The sequence below is a fragment of the Palaemon carinicauda genome, chromosome 3 (genome assembly GCF_036898095.1).
Source record: "Palaemon carinicauda isolate YSFRI2023 chromosome 3, ASM3689809v2, whole genome shotgun sequence".
In the NCBI taxonomy this organism is placed as follows: Eukaryota; Metazoa; Arthropoda; class Malacostraca; order Decapoda; family Palaemonidae; genus Palaemon; species Palaemon carinicauda.
Window position 1 is genome coordinate 101,322 of NC_090727.1, and position 15,429 is coordinate 116,750.

A 15,429-nucleotide genomic window follows, 5' to 3' on the forward strand; every position below is an offset into this window, starting at 1 on the left:
TGGCAAACGTAAATTTGACAGGGGCCGTCCTCTCGGTGATATTTGGGATTTTGGGGGGATTGAGAGGGAATCCAAGAAAATTTTTATAATGCCTTTAGTGGAGCCTTTGCCTCGAACGCTCAGCTGAAAATATTATTCCTTTAATCCAGAAATATATTAAGAGTGGCTCGTGTATTAATAGCAAAAAGTGGCGTGCGTATAATAAACTGTCATCTTTGTGTTCTATACATAACACGGTGAATCATTCGGAAAACTTTGTAGACCCTGAAAATTCATTGGTACAAACTCGAAATATTGAAAGACTTTGGAGGGATCTCAAAGAGTGGATCAAGCGGCCTGGAAATTGCTCTCGATATTTTAAGCAATATATATCTCTTTAGTTTTAAAATGACACCCTGAAAATCAGCAACTACATTATATTTGTAAAAGTGCTGCCTTGCTGTACCCTCCTCAAGGAGAGAGGCAACGGCCCAAGAGGCCACAGGAAGAGGAGGAGAAGGACGACCAGCAGCAGCCTCATTGTTCAGGCTTGTAAGATTAAGAGTAATGGTGAGTGTATTTATTTCTGTAGTACAGTATTAGGTACCAATCAGGTATTATTTTAATTATGGTGCAGATATATTCAATGACAGGTTAAGTCAGAAAATTAAGGTTAGTTTAGTGCACGACTACAATGTGACGTTCAATAACTGGTCATATAGTGCATTTGTTTGCCATTTTCTAATGTAAAATTCTTGGCTTGTGTTTTCCCATATCCAGTGTTTTTATGTATTTTGAATTCTGTGTATACCTGTATACCTGTCCATTTTTATATGTTTGAGTGTTATATTTAGATTTTTTCCTCCATTTTGCCCTGTTTTTACCTACTTTGTCTCTCCCCCAAAACCCCGCTTCCCAAGGAGGTTCCCCCATATTGTTTTCTAAAGGAGGAGGGGTGGTGGAAGGATAAGTATTCATTTGCGATGGAAATAAACCTCAAAATCATTCAAATCACATCATAATAGAACAGAAAAAAACCTATATATTATAGCAATTAATGTCCATAAGTAAAATGTCTCCTGTTTTAGGGCACGTAGCTTGAAATGAGCTACCCGGAAACTTGATTTGGGCCTTAAAGGGAAACCTTTAGGATACTCGCTCCAGAAGTTAGAATTCTGTGATAACCTGTGGTTAAATTCTCTGGGAATATCTAGTAGTTATTTACCCAAGGAAGCTACCAAAAAGGAACCTTCCATCAGGACGCCATGGCTTGAGCCCAAAAACCTTGTGTAAATGCATACAACCGAATGAGTAAGTATTCGCTGATTTGGTATTCATTATAATGACACTAGTGTGTGAATAGTAAATGCAATTTTTCCTAGTTAGTGAATGTCTTATCAAAAGTTTTTATTTCAATATCAGTTTTACCACTAATTGGATATGGGCTATAGTTTTGTACAACGAGGTAGCCCTAGTCTAGTCAGAGTACATTTTAATTATACGCTAATTTTATCTACAGGTAGTTATAAGTGATACCCCTTGAAATGAGTTACCAACTAGTATCCGACCTTAGCATGATACCAAAGTACACGAGGCAACTCCCTCTATCCACGAATTTAACAAACCTCTGTGCAAAGAACCAAGCACTCAAACTATTTCTGAAGCTGTTAAACAGATGAAATCCATTTTAGTTGTGAGTTTAAGGGGTTTACATTGAAACACATAAGGACCTTTCTACCAAAAAGGGGCGTACAGACTCAATAGACCTGGCAGATGCTTACTAGCACCTACCAATCAGTTGCCCTCTCTCCTCCTACCTAGGATGCAGGTTACTCTAAATGGTAAAGCATTGATTTTGTGTAAAAATAGTTTATTCATCAAAGTGACTTATTCCATAATGATTGCATAAGTAACCGTTGAAGGGTAAAAAACTACTCTTCAAAAATAATGGACTTTACGTTATACAGAAATGTGATGAAGGTATATATTTTAACTTTGACAAATAATTATTCTAAAATGTACAATTATAAGTTATTTGATAATCAAGAAAATTATCCTCTGACAGAAATCTTTCTGCTCAAGAGAGTGATATAAGTTTAGTTAAAAAGTTTGTCGTTCCCCCTACCGTATGACTGAATTGAACTGGATAATAACCGTTCTTGGGTAATTCATGGGGTTCGAAATAGGGAATACGCATGTAAGAACATGACAAACTGCGTAGATTGTCATTAAATGGAAATTTTGGTAGGCTAACATTTACTTATGAAAACAATGAACAATACTTATATGTAATATATCTAAGATATGGAAATATTTTGTAGAAATCAGTCAGGAAAAAAAAAAAAAGGAATAAAATAAGCAAATCTAGCGTCATTGTGTTATAGGTATTAGGGTTACAAATGTGTCTTGATCCAAAACTGAGGACATGTAAGATGCAAATAAACAGGAAATTGGAAATTCATTAAACATAAAGGAAAGATATATATCGATAGAGAATTTTTCAGTAATTATAGTATCAGATAATTTGAGTTTAGACGTGTGTGACTGAATTAGAAAACTTGAACTACTAGCTTTAGGTAGCGTTGTTGGTGGGAGTCGAGGGGAAACCAGATGGTGGTTCATTGCACTTTTCAGGCTGCTTTCTGTGAGATTGGATTTGTATGCCAACATAGAAATATGCTAAAATAGATTGCATAATCATGAATAAGGACTAGAATTGCATGTGTTTCAGTTTGGTGGTGGGATGACATGCGAGGGTGTCTACGTCTCTAAGAAGGAAGTCATTAGGGGGCTTTGAGTATTTCCTCAGGTAGGGAATGTCATCATTGGCTAGTGGTGGGATTCTACGTGGTAAAATAAAAACTGACTGAAATATCTCTTGGACAGTTGGAAATAAAGGCTAGAATCCGAGACTATATTGGTTTGCTGTAGAAAGGAGGAGTTATTTTCAGGGAAAGGAGGAGATTTTGTGGAATTTCTTGAGTGAACTGTGTGGAATTTCTTGAGTGAACTGTGTGGAATTTCTTGAGTGAACTGTGATAAACGACCATATGCTGTACCCTTCAGTAGGATATAAGAGATTTTACCTTTACAATGTGGTTTGTATTTGTAAATAACTTATCCAGGATGTCAGTGTGTATCACAGTATTGTTTTAACGTAGAGCGTTGTCATAGCGAAGGGGTTAAAGACTAAGTTGCTGATTTGATATGAAAAGTCTTAATTTCTTTCCCACCAGCATGGTCATTTTTTATTTAATTGTTCCTACACCTAATACAAGCACTTTAGCTTTTGTAGGAGTTAACATTGACAAAGGTGAAACGACAGTAAGGTAAACCACCTTTATTGCCGGGTGGGGGTCATATAAGCCTTGCTCACGAAAGTCAGGACAACACTCGTGTTTGACTTTGGCGTCAGCCCAGTACAGACGTACACTGCTGCACTCCCTGACTTTGATGTTGCATTACTTTTGCTTTCCATTTCTCTTCAGTGTTTGGGACGTCTACTCCTAAGCCAGAAATGTGGTTTTTCCTCAAGCTAGGGATTGGGTTCCTGTGCAGTGGGAGAAATTCCCATAGAGGAAGTTGGGGTCTCTCTCTCTCTCTCTCTCTCTCTCTCTCTCTCTCTCTCTCTCTCTCTCTCTCTCTCTCTCTCTCTCTCTCCTCTCTCTCTCTCCTCTCTCCTCTCTCTCTCTCTCTCTCTCTCTCTCTCTCTCTCTCTCTCTCTCTCTCTCTCTCTCTCTCTCTCTCTCTCTCTCTCTCTCTCTCTCCTCTCTCTCTCTCTCTCTCTCTCTCTCTCTCTCTCTCTCTCTCTCTCTCTCTCTCTCTCTCTCATATATATATTTTAGAACATTGATAATAAAAAATTTACATGACATTTTCAACAAGGAAGTTTTTGGGCAGGGTTGGAATTACAGACAAGGTAGACACAATTCCTTGTTTGGAACCAGCTGGTGCTTGGCACAAAGTAGCTTCCCCAGCGCCAAGTATTTAAGTTCCTGTCTTTGGCATAGTAACATTAGTTATCACATAGATTCTTTTTATATTAGGAATTTTTTATTTTTTAATATCAAATTTTCATTTAGGTAAAACCTGTTATAATTTAGCAACTTATTAAATCTTAAGGGGTGGCATTAATGTAATTTTGTTTTGCAGAGTGAAGACAGTTTAATGGAAGGACATAGCAAAAGGACCTATTCATACATACAGTACATATACCAAGGTACTTCCCCCAATTTTGGGGGGTAAGAGACATCAACAATTGAAAAAAAAAAAAGGGGGGGGACCTCTACTCTACGTTCCTCCCAGCCTAACAAGGGACTCAGAGTTCAGCTGGTACTGTTATATTGGTTAATGGTAAGGATTTTTTACCTTTTTAATTAATGTGGTCTCTCAATGATTATTTTGAAGAGGGAAAATGTTTAACATTATCGTTTAGTAATCTAATCTAGATTTAACCTATCTGTGACTGGAAATTGTAGATTGGCCCTGTTTATGCAGATACACCAGTTAGGTAGTAACGGAAAGCGGAGCGAGTGTAATTAACTTTATTTTGACGGAGCATGAATATATATACAACCTGTTCCAGTAAAGAACGGCACAAAAATTCAAATAGCAATAGAAGAACATGCCGGCTTAGACAGGTTATCAGTGCAAATCCTAAATAAATTTTAGGCAGTACAGGTGTATCTGTTTACGTTGTTTCTAGTTCAGTTGGTTTCAAATTTCTGTTGTCAAAAGTAATACATGAAGTTTTGAGTAATTTTGTTTGACTTCAGTCTCTGCCCCAATTATTGAAGTCTTAATATCACTGGATGAACGTTAAAAGTACATGAAACATCTTGCTTCACAATAAGAATTATAGTATAAAATCGTATTCAAATACTTATGGTAAACGTTCGCATAAATAAAATCTTTGCGAACGAACTATGAAAACATTTATGACTTTTTATTAGTTAGCAGTCTTTGAGCTGAACAGTGAAGTTTTCTTTGGTAGTTCCGAATTTATACCATTTAGTGTTACCAGCACAAAGTATCGCTTTGTACAATAAACAAGAATAAAAGTCTGAAATCATGGAAATACCATATTTTATTCTATTTTAAATTTCTCTGGTGCATTTTAACTATCAGTTACTTTTTTATGGTTGGGATCAGCCTGTCTCAAGCTTAAGAAGAATTTTGTCAATAGGATTTAACTCTATATAAATTTCTTAAGAAAATTGAATTGGCAACAAGTTGTTTTGGAATGTAGTTTTCATACAGTTCATTTATAGCCATTATTATTAATCATATGAATGTTCTCTCCCTCCACATTATTAGATACACTTCGTATCGTTACACGATGTTTCGATAATGAGAATACTAATATTACTCGATAAAGTATCGAAAGGAAATCACACTATTTGTTTGCTAACTTTCCACCAAAAATATATCGTCCCCCGACATACTGTTCTTATTTTCTTAGATTTATGGTAAATAGTATCGTAGGCTACTCATAAGTGATACAAACCCCTGAAATATTTTTTGTTACTGTTTCAATGATTGTAATATGATTACTGTGTACTCTTTAACAAATTGATAGGAAATCACTTGATTGGCAGATCGCCTTCCGCCAGAAGTAGGATGTCACTGGATGTGCTGTGATTTGAACTCCACAAACAATGGTTTGTGATATAAATTTTATTTTTTAACAAAAATTGCTGACCCAGAAAGTTTGTTATGTGAAAGAGAATGTCTTATTACTACTCAGTACTTACATTAGATAAATATATATCCACTATCAGCTGAAACAAAGAAAATGAAGTGTAAAATGTATTATTTCCCAGTTGTAGTCTCTCATTTATGCTACGTATGGTTTAGCTCTTGCAATAATTATCAATCATTATAGTATATTAATCAAATCTAGATGTTAACCTATCTTTGTCTGGAAATTGTAGATAGTTATTGGCTATGAGCAGCTTGATTCTATTTTCTTAATGACTTTCACCCATTGAATGAGAAGAAAATAATTTTTCCCTACCACCTTGGGTGGTTTTTTCATCTAATTTTTCCTACATTTAATACAAACATTACACCTTTAATAAGAGTATAGCATAATAACAGTTGTCACTTTCAACTCTGTAGTCACTTTTAACGGAGTAAAAAGGATTGCCGTGTGGCAGGCAAGCCATGCCCATCCTAAAGACAGAGCAACCATCGCTTTGACTAAGGCCGTAGACAATTAGACATGCACTGCTGTGTTCCCTAACTTGGTTGTTGGGATACTTATCACTTTCTTAATTTCTGTTTTTGCCAGTTTTTGTCCCTTAGGTATGTGGTTTTACCTTGGCAAATAAGACCAGAGTTTCCTGCTTTTAGAAGTGGACCTCTAATACACACGTAAGCATCTGTACCATGTGCCAATATTTCCACCACCCTGGAGAAAGTGGGGAGGGAATGTACGTTGCTAAGCAACTATCCCACATTGGGAGCAAGTATAGATAATCGGTAAGAGGTTCTTAACGCTCCTGCTACTTGTGATCTCTTGTATAAAGCAGAGCACAGTCAAGACTTGCTGGTATGCAGTCGGCCTATATTCATGGATTCTATGTTTGTGGATTCGGTCATTCGCGACACAATGAACCCATTGAACAAAAATAAAGTATTTGTGGTTTTGTGATCAGTATTGGCATGCCTTGACTATTTCAAACCGACCGGGCTCCTTTGCACCCTGAATTACCAGAAACTTTTCCCCCTCTCTCGCTGACCCGGCCTCGCTCTTGCATCATCTTGCTCGTGTGCATCTCCCTTTTCAGTCCTTTATGTGCGAATATTACTTTGCCTGATATCAATATCACAGCCCCCTGGAGAACTGCTTTGCCCCCTGAAGGTTTTGCTAAACTGTAGAGGAAGGTCACGAGGTGAGGAAAATGTTTAAATAACTTGATATGTACAAGGAAAGGATGTTACAGTATATGCAACCGTTAGAAGACTTCAAAGCCAGTAAAAACTGGTTTGATAAGTTTAAATAGCATATTACTGTGATGCAGTCTTAGCAGACAGTAAGGCAAGTTGTCAAAGCATAGTTTCTCGGACGAGCTTTTAAAACAAATTGTGGAGGAGCAGAACAACTCTGGAATATGAAAGTGGTAAATATATGTATATTTATATTTTAGATAAGTGCGTACTGTAGTTACTGTATAAGATTACATTTTTTGTTTAAATGTTGATTTATTTTAGCATAAAATGTAGCTTACAGTAGACATGTTAACTTGGAATAGGTTTGGTACCTGTACTATTTGATTGTATTTCCAATTAATAATTTGCATAGGTGAATGTTAATTAGCAAACTAACTTTTGCTCGAGTTTACAGTTGCCAGAAATTACTGTTTAATGTATTGTATAGTACATAATATACTAAATGGCATTGTACATACTGTGAGGTTTTTTTTTTTTTTTTTTTTTTTTTTTTTTTTTTTTTTTTTTATTACAGGTTTGCTTTGGAAGAGAAGGCCCTAGGAAACATCCATATTCAGAGTTGCAAGGCAGCAAAGGACAGGAAGGTTAACTGTAAGTTTTTTCCCGAAGCTCTAATTTACGTGTGAAATTTAGCCTTTTTATATTTTACAGAAATTTTTGGTCTTTAGTTAGGAAAATTAAATGGTACAAGTATTTATTACATGTAGTATCAGCCAAATTCGGTTGAGTCCCTTTTCAGGCTGGAAGAAACTTAGAGAGGAGAGGTCCCCTTTTTTGTTAAATTTGTTTGATGTCGGCTACCCCAAATGCCTTGGTATATGTAAGTATTAAGTGTGATTTTACTGTGTATGAAATATTACAAAACACTTTTCTTAAAAATGTGCCTTTTTTTTCTTTACTTGATGTACATTGATTGTGTGATAATGCCACCTGGTTTCTTTAAAACCTGGCTTTACTTAAGTAAACTATACTCTACAGAAACAGCCATCTGGTCTGTTGTAAATATGCTAGAAATTATGGATGAAAAGAAATATGGTATCCTTATTCTGCACTGTCAGCGCTGCTTTTGATTTGATACAGTGGTACATGAACTGCTACTAAATGGTGTACGGTCCATCGGCGTTGAAGGTGAAGCCTTCGAATACCTAAAAGACTACTTAGTTTGTAGAAATTACTGTGTACAAATTAGAAACTCTTATTCATCATATGAACCCTTAAACAGAGGGGTACCCCAGGGGAGTGTACTTGGCCCAATCTTATTCTGCATCTATACTATTGGTCTATCGAAAATACTACAAAGGCAGGGCGGGAAGTTTTAAACTATTTGCAGATGACCCACAATTTTACTTTATAAATTATATAGATGACACTACTGAAAATCTAAACCAAATCCTTGATAGGATTAGAGAATGGATGACATTTAAACAACTAAAATTAAATGAGAAAAAAACTGAATTTATGGTGGTGGGGAAGAGAAACGGTGCGAGAAACTTACGGTAGGTGTTATTCAAAGGAATTTAAATAATGACTCTGTGCCTTTTTCTAGTAAAGTTTGAGAGCTAGGTGTATTTCTTGACACTAACCTGTCTCTAAATGCCCAAATAAACAATGTAATAAAAACTGCTGATTATCATCTAAGAAATATTGGGTTTATAAAAAATTACCTACACGAAAATTCTGTTAAGAAACTTTTGATAAACTGTGTTATTACCAGGATTGACTACTGCAACTCCATCTATTACTATTTACCGAAAGTGCAACTTAAATTTCAAAACACAAACAGAGGAGCAAGACTGATAAAAGGTGTCCCATCTAGAGAGAGTATCACCCTATAATAATTGATTTACACTTGCTGCAGATTAAAGCGAGGATTGATTTTAAAATATGTACAATAATTCACCAAGTTATCAGAACTGGGCTTTCAAAACACTTAAGAGAACTGCTACATATTGCGCAGCCAACAAATAGTGTCGACACGAGAATAGTTACAGACGGCTCCCAAATGATATTTGTATGATTGAAGACATTAAGGCTTTCAAGAGGAAACTGAAGACTTTATCTTGAGTCTTTTGACTCTGAACGAACAAGGTAAATTGAAAGTGGAGGTCGTGTAGAGAGAGGGGTTTTAATCTTGACTTTAAGTTCTAGATTGTTCTTGATTATGAACTTGCTTGTGAATTTTCAGACAAACCCATTGAATATGAAAAACCTTTTTTCCACCTAGTTTTGACATGTAATTGTTCCTACACGTAATACAAACCCGTGACTTTTAATAGAATTATAGCATTAGCTAAGCTGAAATGGTAGGTTGACATTTTACTGGGTAAGCAACAATGATTGGCAGGTGGCAGGCGAGTCCTGCCCACCCTAAAGAGGCCGTAGTAGGCGAATACAAACTTATACCGATGTTCCCCGTTCGCTGTTTGTTGGATTACTTGTCACTTTCCTTTTACAGTATTTTATTGGCAGCTTTGGTCGTTCACCAGCCAAGATGCCACAACCCCGCAGACGCCTTCCCAATTGCAGTATTTTATTGGCAGCTTTGGTCGTTCACCAGCCAAGATGCCACAACCCCGCAGACGCCTTTCCAATTACAGTATTTTATTGGCAGCTTTGGTCGTTCACCAGCCAAGTTGCCACAACCCCGCAGACGCCTTTCCAATTACAGTATTTTATTGGCAGCTTTGGTCGTTCACCAGCCAAGATGCCACAACCCCGCAGACGCCTTTCCAATTGCAGTATTTTATTGGCAGCTTTGGTCGTTCACCAGCCAAGATGCCACAACCCCGCAGACGCCTTTCCAATTGCAGTATTTTATTGGCAGCTTTGGTTGTTCACCAGCCAAGATGCCACAACCCCGCAGATGCCTTTCCAAGCCAGTAAAGACTGATTTGATAACTTTAAACAGCATTTAGGGCTGATAAAAAAAAAAAAAAAATGATTCAATCTTTGCAGACAGTAAGGCAAGTTCTCTAAGCATAGTTTATTCATTTTAGCGTAAAATGTAGCTTACAGTAGGCATGTTAACTTGGAATAGATTTGGTACCTGCACTATTTGATAGAATTTTAAATTTCTAATTTGCATATGCTTAAGGTAAATGTTAATCAGCAAATGTACTTTTGCTTGAATTAACAGTTGCAAGAAATCACTGTTTAATGTATTGCATAGTACATAATATACTATATGACATTGTACATACTGAGGGTGTGTGTGTGTGTGGTTTTTTTTTTCTTTTTTTTTTACAGGCTTAGTTTGGAAGAGGAGGCCCCAGAAAACATCCATTGCCAAAGAGGGAAGACATCTTTAGAGTTGTAAGGCAGCAAAGGACGGGAAGGTTAACAGCAAGTTTTTTCCCGATTCTCTAATTTACGTGTGAAATTTAGACTATATATTTTACAGAAATTTTTGGTCTTTTGTTAGGAAAATTAAATGGTACAAGAATTTATTACATGCAGCACCAGCCGAACTCGGTTGAGTCCCTTGTCAGGCTGGGAGGAACTTAGACAGGAGAGGTCCCCTATTTTGTTTCATTTGTTTGAGGTGACTCGCTTAAACTGGTAAACTCATTAAATTGTAGCAACCGTTCGTATGAAGTATTTAAGAAATTATTACAGAAAGCGTTTGCAGATACTTGTGTCAACAATACAGGGTTATTAAGTAGTTATCGGAGTTGAAGCTAACGTATCAGTGATCCGTATGACTTTCAGTAATATGAGAATAATTTTTAATCAATTTGAGGCTTTAAGCATTGATCTAAGCAATAGTTTTACAGTATTTCATATGGAATGGGTTTAATGACTGTTACAAGATTCAGCTAAAATTTTCAGCATTTTCGTTGTGCGATATTACAATATGTAAAAATTTCGGCTTTTTGTTATGCGATATTTCTATATCCTGTAAAAATTTCGGCTTTTTTGTTGTGCGATATTACAAACATTTTGGCTTTTTCGTTGTGCGATATTACAGTATCCTGTAAACATTTCGGCTTTGGCTGGAAATTGTAGATTGTTCATGGTTATGAACAGTTTGTCAATGACTGTCCCCCATTGAATATGAAAAACCTCCTTTCTTTTCCACCAGCATGGATTGTTTTGACATTTGTTCCTACACTTAATACAAACACTGAATCTTTAATGATTATTATCACCAGGAAAGGGGAAACTGCAGTTACTTATAATAAGGTGATCACTGATCGCTGGGTAGCCGAGAAACCCTCACTTTGACTTTGGCTCAGCTGAGTTCAGGTGTCAAGTTTTTGGACTTGTTTAAGACTATTAATTGCTTAATCTTTTCAGTGTTCCTTCTCTTCTGCCTCATCTTGGGTGCTTCAGACCCTGTTACTTTTGAATAACTGGAATATAACACCAAAAAAGTTCAGGAAGACCGGCCGAAAGGGAGTTGCGTACTGTACTCGTGAATGCTGACCGATCTCTTGCCACTTAGTGGAAGAAACTGTGGTGGTACCGGAAACCAACACAGCTCGGGAGGTGTTTACAGGTGCTTAAGCTCCTGTAACCTGTGCTGTCACGTAACAAACGGAATACACTGTTGGAATGAAGGTCGCTGCCTTCGAAGGAGAATAAAGGGGTTCCCAAATAAACATTCGTAAGACAACTTTAAATCAAGTACCTTTACCTTGTGGCAATATTGTACTACTACAGTGAGAGAGGGGGGCTTGTGTTGCCTAAGTAAAGACAAATGGTTGACTAAATTCTTTTATCTGGTCCTGTACTTTGCCTCCATAAAATGCAGATGCAGGCCCTCTCCTGGCCCTTCTTACTTTGAACATGATTGTAATTGTCTTTACAATACATATTGATCCATCTGTTTATTAGGCTGATGTTTGTTGCTATCATAATGTCAAGTGTTGAGTGAGGCTGAGGTCAGCAATAAGTTATTGTCCCTTAGATGATTAGTTGCTATTTTAATGAAAATGTTGTGGCCAATACCAGAGAGAATTATTTTTATATTGTAGTTACTGTTGCAGTTACAGCATTATTCAGTATTTTCCTAAAAGGTTTTTCTTTTTTCCTGTTACTTGCAATTATTAATTTCAGGATAAAATATCAGTACATACATACATATACCAAGGCACTTCCCCCAAAATTGGGGCTAGTGCCTTGGTATATGTATGTATGTACTGGTATTTTATCCTGAAATTAATTGCAAGTACTCCTTGCATATTTTTTACAAAATTTTACTCGCCTGAAGTATTTTTGTTCATTTCAGAAAATTTAAGGGTTTTTAATGTGATTAATCCAGCAGACTTGCAGTGACTTTATTCCTGAAATTACTCTTCTAAAAGGTTTCATTTTATGCTAAAAACGGATTTTGAGCAAAGTGAAAAATCTATTTTTGTGAGGTAGCCATGTCGTCCTGATGGAAAATCCTTTAAACTAGCTTCCTAGGTTATATTTGATTACAGTGATATATCCCAGAGAATTTTACTTAAGGTATCCAGAATTCTAACTCCTAGCACGGATATCCCTGACATTCACCTTTAGAGAAATCGCATATATCAGAGGACGTATTCTTAACACGCCACATAGCTATCTACACCCCTATTAGCGTTTTCATTGTAGATTTGTTGAATTTGCAAGACTGTTAGTATGAGATTAATAATTTAGATTAGCTTGCAATGAATACTGTAGTTCTTTTAAAATTATGGAAAATATAGTGTATCAACTTAAAAGACAATATTTAGAGCTATGGGACTACCATCTTTTATTTGTTAGACACAAGGCCTTTTATATGAATTGTATATTCCTTGAATGTTTTTGATTTGGAATTTTGTGTTTAGGGGTCTCCTAATAAGAAAAGTAAGCTATGATATGCACACTATTTCAGTGGAAGAGAAAATTGTGGGTTCCTGTATGTGAAATATGTTGGTAATTCCATCAGTGCACTTACATTGAATGTAGATAGTACATCAGAGAGACTGCAGTCTTTTCCGTCACCTTGTTGCACTTTGTCTAATCCCTGGATAGGTGTGGTGGGTCGTATATGACCCGAGGTTAGGAAAAAATTTTTTTTGCAATAGTTTTTCATCCGTATTGGTTGAGTGATATTGGCCTGCGAGACCTCAGTTGGGTGAGGACGCATTTCATCCCAGCTCTTGATCCATCAATACTTAATTAAGGCAAGTTGTGTAATATGAAATTTTTATATAATTATCGAATGTGCAGTAATGTTTAGGCATGTATAAAAAGAATTGTTTAAAGTGTATGTGAGTGTCTTTTACACCTTATGTTTTTATAAAATAGCTTTTTTTCTCCTTTTTTTGTAAGTTTGTACTTTTATGATAACTTAATTATGATCACATTATCCTATAAACTTCATTCAGCTACCATAATATTTTTCTGCAAATTCTCGAACAATTATATAAGTAAATGACTCGCTGATATGTACGTATCTTTCTCCATTTCAGGTAGCAGATTTGACCTTCCAAGGTGGTGCGGGTGGCAGCCATTTTGTGAGCATATCCGCCACAAGCTGGCATAGCTCTATTCTTTTTTTTCTTAATACAACTTTTGATATTTTCATGCATGAATACCCTGCTCAGCAATGAATATAAGGATTTGCCTTGAAAAATTTCATGATGTAACTCGGCAAAAGAAAAAAAAAATTGCCCCTTTATAGAACATTAAGGGCAGATTATTTCACATATTTTTGTTGCAAGATAATAATACAATATCTTGTAAAAAAAAATTTCAGCCAAAAACTGTCATTTACCTATGCCAAAAGTGTTGAAAAGAGGATAGATTTTCTTTAGCCAAGAAACATACTTTTTTTTTTCTCATTTCAGGAAACTTTCCCTTTTGGTTCCTTCCCCCCCACCTTTTGGATCTCGGCAAATGGTGCTCAATTATCATAGATTAAGTGCTCAGAATAGTTTATTTCTGTATTTAGATTTTAGGTGAATTGTTTTTGTAAAGTAAACTTTTTTATACTTATATTTTTAATTTATGATTATTTATTTTGGATTTAGCTTTCATTTACTTTTTTTTAATAGAATATTCTTTGAATTTTTTTAATAGTAAAAGGTTGTGAACTATTGTAAATGAATTTACTGTCAGTCAGAATGAAGTGCGCTTCATTTTTTTTTCCATATTCCGAGTACGTCTTTTTCAGGTAAGAGAAATAATGGGTTGGCCAATACATACTGCTAAGGCAAGAACAACTTGAAATGAACAAGTACCTATACTTTGTGGCAATACTAAACTACGTCATAGTTGAGAGAGAGAAAGGTCTGTGGTGCTAAACAGCTACCCCACTTTGAATAAGTAAAGGCAATGGTTTACTGATCTTTTTCTTATCTGGTCCTGTACTTCGCCTCTACAAAATGTAGATGCAGACCCTCCCTTGCTCCCTCTTACTTAAAAACATAATTGTAATTGTCTGTTTCAATACATACTGTTGAAAGGAAACAGGAATGGGGGGCTCTTAACACCATTGGTAATGAATTTCATCATAATAACCATAATGAATAAAATTTATCTTAATTGTGAACTCTTATTTCCTCAGTGGTTTTTACAATTTTAAGCTTTAAATTTTTGTATCCATCAATAGTATTTGCAGCTATTATTATTTTAACATTAAAAGCAGTGCAGCCTCTCATAATCACTTTGTATCATTTGAAACTATTATTTGCAGTCATCAGTGCTTTATGACTATTTCCGTAATGGTTAAAATTTTTCTAGATTAATTTTGTTCACTCCTCGTCTGTTGCATGATCATAATGAACTTTACAACTTTTATCAGCAGGCTAATGTTTGTTGCCATATAATGCTAAGTGTTGAGGGAGGCAGAGTTCAGTGATAAGGTTATTAAGCATCTGAAAATTAAGTTTCTATTTTAGTGAAAGTGTGGTAAACTTCAGAAACTATTTTTTTTTCTTTGGTTACAGCATTATACATTTTCCGTAAAGGTTTTATTTTTCATCATTTTTACAAAGGGAACATAGTAAGGATACTTTGTGTGGTACCAGATCCCAAAATGGATATTCATATACCAGTAAACAGTTTGGGTGCCTACATTAGCAGTAAGGATATAGAAATTGAACATTTTCAGATGACCTCAAGAGTTTTTAAAGGCTTTCCAGTGATTATAATTTTTTTGCAGAGGCTAGTCGACTGTTGCTGTCCAGGGACCAGGGATGTTGAAGGACGTGCCAAGAATAGTTGGTCAACTTTATATTGACAGAGAAGGACTGTTAAGAGTACAAAGGAAGCTGTCCAGATTAAAAGATGAAGGAGGTATAGGTTTCCTATTTTGTTGTCTAAGGATAGTACTTTAACCATATTGATTATCAGATTATCATGAACGCTTTGCTCATGCAGGTGTGTATTGTCTTGTCGGAGATGCGTAAAATGGTTTGGGTGTCAAAAAGTCTCTCTACAGTTAAAAAGTGATGGAGGGTTGTGTTGTGTCGACGTTTTAATGAAAGAGTAATCAAGCTTAACCAGAACTTGGAGATTTCAGAATTAATGCATCAG

General features: G+C 35.9%; 1 long non-coding RNA gene across 7 annotated transcripts in view; it reads left to right on the forward strand.

Annotated features, from left to right (window-relative positions):
- The window catches only part of LOC137638193 (uncharacterized), a 101,075-nt gene that overhangs the window by 9,674 nt on the left and 75,972 nt on the right, over positions 1 to 15,429 (forward strand). For 4 of the 7 annotated variants that reach the window (XR_011043867.1, XR_011043866.1, XR_011043864.1 and 1 more), the window contains exons 2-6: positions 1,068 to 1,290; positions 4,132 to 4,332; positions 5,577 to 5,639; positions 7,448 to 7,524; positions 15,056 to 15,189. This is a non-coding gene — a long non-coding RNA (uncharacterized lncRNA). Of the gene's footprint in view, positions 1 to 1,067; positions 1,291 to 4,131; positions 4,333 to 5,576; positions 5,640 to 7,447; positions 7,525 to 12,540; positions 13,851 to 15,055; positions 15,190 to 15,429 lie in introns of those variants that run through there. The other 3 variants (XR_011043862.1, XR_011043863.1, XR_011043865.1) reach the window with 3 other exon arrangements.